Raw genomic sequence first — 3349 nt, 5'->3', positions numbered from 1 at the left:
TACGCGGTCGCGGAAAAATAACCCGTTGACACCTATTTTATTTTTTACGATTATTTATACGACGTTGGCTATAACTGTAATAACGCAACGTGTTGCACGCCACGGTGGAGGGCGACAGCTAATTTATGTACGACGCTTCGCCCACGTCCTCACCCACCTCACGATCCTCGTGTGGGTGGCGGACGCCCTTTCATTATTCTAAAAACCGACTATCCGTTACACGTCGTCGTCGTCGTGACGATGTTTACAACGAGAAAAATATATTTTATTCCCCTCGTTATTATATCGTTGTCATTACGTGCAAGTGTATATACGTATAGGTATACAAATATTTTTCGAACGTGTGTGCGTGGTGTGTACAGGATGTCAGGATGTATGTGGAAAAAGATATGACACGTTTAAGTGTAATTTCAGCGTGTAACGCGCCGTCAATGGTCCCTCCAGATACACCCGATTAATTGAGGAAAACGCGGTAAGGATACGAGCATATACGACGAAAAAAATAAAACACCCGCTACAACTCATCTCCACCGGGCCAGGTCGAGCGCGAGATTTATATTTATACTCACACGTTATTATTTATATCGTTTCGGAGGGCACAAAAGCGTTATTGTAATGACAATTTATATAACGATACATACGCGATAATATATTAGTGCGAGGTTTACACGATACATTATGCATTTGACGACGGCCGTTTCCGTTTTACGTCCGATACGCTCCTATGATATAATATGAGTATATATTAAATCATCCCCCGACCTACCCTTATCCATGACCGTCAGCTGTCCGAACGTCGTTGTTGCGCGTAAGATGAAATACGTGTGGATGAAAATATTTTATATAATTATATATACTCCTATACGCCTCGCCTTGAATGTTATGGTCCTTTGCGACGTTCCACCACAACTCACCAACCACCGCTACACCACTCGTCCGCAACAGTGAAATAACCGTTTTACTTTTTATGCCGCTTTGCGCACGGCGAAACTTAATTTTAACGCGCTAAAAGTCGTTTGGACGACTTGTCTCAGAGTTATTTGTTCGTGGTTTTATTTTCGGTGTTTTTTCTCCCCTTATTTCCATGACACTATAGACGCAGACGTACTGAATAATAGACGCACCAAGCCGTTGGTGGCGTAATTTTTTATTCGTCTTCTAACCGCCGCTATATTATTACGATTAATATTACCTAGGAAAATACATTATTATTATTATACAGCTATATCGGTCTGTTGCAGTATTCGCTCGTTCAAAAAAATAAATAATTAACGTACCCTATAAGAATAATGAAAAACATTCGAATAGATCATCGAATTTCTTTATCTGTTATTCCGTTGCTCGTCGCCATCGTTGAATTCAGCAGCATTTATCTTTTTGACATCCTCGACAGTCGAGAATAAATAAAACGATAGTAATATCGAATACGGCAAAAATCTAATTATAACATAAATAATTTAAATTACTGACCAAATGTTTAATGGTCTAATACTCTAATATTATACGATATATCAATGTATACATTTATTTTTAAATTCGTATGCATTTTAATATTTTAATATTTAAATGTATATTGTTCATTAAATTATATAAAAGAATAATGAAATAATAAAACTAATTTCCCAAATAATTAGTGAACAAGAGGGTAACGTTCTGGGGTACAATAGTCGTCGAGTGGTCACAGTTAATTATAATGGGTATGTTAAATTTAAATTAGATGATAAATCACTGTACACGAAAAACGATTCTAAACGAAGAAGATGTTACAGTGTACTCATATACAATATACATATTATACATTATACATATTAGTAAAGTTAGTATAATATTTTAAGATACTTATGGTATTTTTTTATAACTATAATTAATCAATAATTGTATTATTAATATTTCGATAGATTGATTTAATATTTACCAAAAACCTAGTATTTATTATATTCTTAATCTATAATTACTATCTTATTGTTATTAAATTTTGAGTAAATGCCACAGAATCGTAAAAAAGTGTGAATAGTCTCATTAAATAAAATATAAATAGTAGCTTACAATCTACCTACATATTGTGATATAATATGTATCTTAATCATTGCATTACTTTTAGCTACGTAAAAGTCTTAAATCTCTATGAACATCAAATAAATATCGTCGGTTTTATACTATAAAACATGTAATTTAATCTAAATTCAAATTTAAATGTCTATAATAAAATATGTATTAATTTTTAGTTAAAGTGTAATCATTTATTATTTATTATCTATATACCTTTATTGAAATAAATTAAACAAAATGATATCTTCTTTCATTCAATGCAGAATAATATTACATACTATAATAAGTATAATATATAAACATATATATTGTAGTACCAATATTGCAAACTTGCAGTATTCATGCGTGGGATTCAAATGTGTTTACTAGTTCAATAACATCAATTTCAAAGCATATTTCATTTAAATTAATTTTATTATTATATCATAATATAACATTAGTTTAATCTAATTTTAGACTCATAAATAATGTAGATAGGTACATGAACAGACAAAAACTTAGTACAATATTCTCATTCGTATATGATGTTAAAGCGTTATTCGATTCTTTTGCTGTTATGTTTCTACATATAAAAAAAAATAAGCATGGGTTAACAGTTATATTTTAACGACGATTTTTATGGTGTACGATGGAGTTTTACATTAAATTCTTTAATCCAATGAGAAGTGAATAAACAAATATTAATGGTTGTTTATATATTGTATGTGACACGTTAAATGTTTATACATAATACATAATATTATATAATATTATTAACCCGTAGCAGTACCTACATTATAATGTCAGAGTACCCAGGAAAACGGAAGTATTCTACGAAATCCGATCGAAGCATATATTATCATCAATCATCACCGTTACTGTCTGTAACGTTAACATTCGTCAAGTTGCCTATTAAATAGTAATTCTCTATTAACCTATGCATAGGTAAAATATTTCATAGATGGTCATTTCGACAGTATAAAGCACACATTAGTTTCCATTATAGTTGCATTGACTTACCCAGTCGTTTTCCCTGATATTAAATTTTAATGATTATATTTCTCTGGTGTTGAATGCACAGTGCTATATATTTAATATTAAAACAGATATCAATAATATGATTCATAAATTATAGATTAATAGTACAGCAAATACGGAATACCTATACTCGAGTAAATACCTATAAAGCGAAAGAATGGTTACTGTGGCGCGCAATCGTTAAAATCAAAGATCTGTAGAATTATTTAATTTTTGATGGAGAAGAGGTATCATTCATGTGATTCACCTTGATGTTCACTTCGAATCATTTTAATTGATGTTC

Source organism: Aphis gossypii, chromosome 2, assembly GCF_020184175.1.
Source record: "Aphis gossypii isolate Hap1 chromosome 2, ASM2018417v2, whole genome shotgun sequence".
Lineage (NCBI taxonomy): Eukaryota > Metazoa > Arthropoda > Insecta > Hemiptera > Aphididae > Aphis > Aphis gossypii.
Note: the sequence above shows the minus strand (reverse complement) of the source record.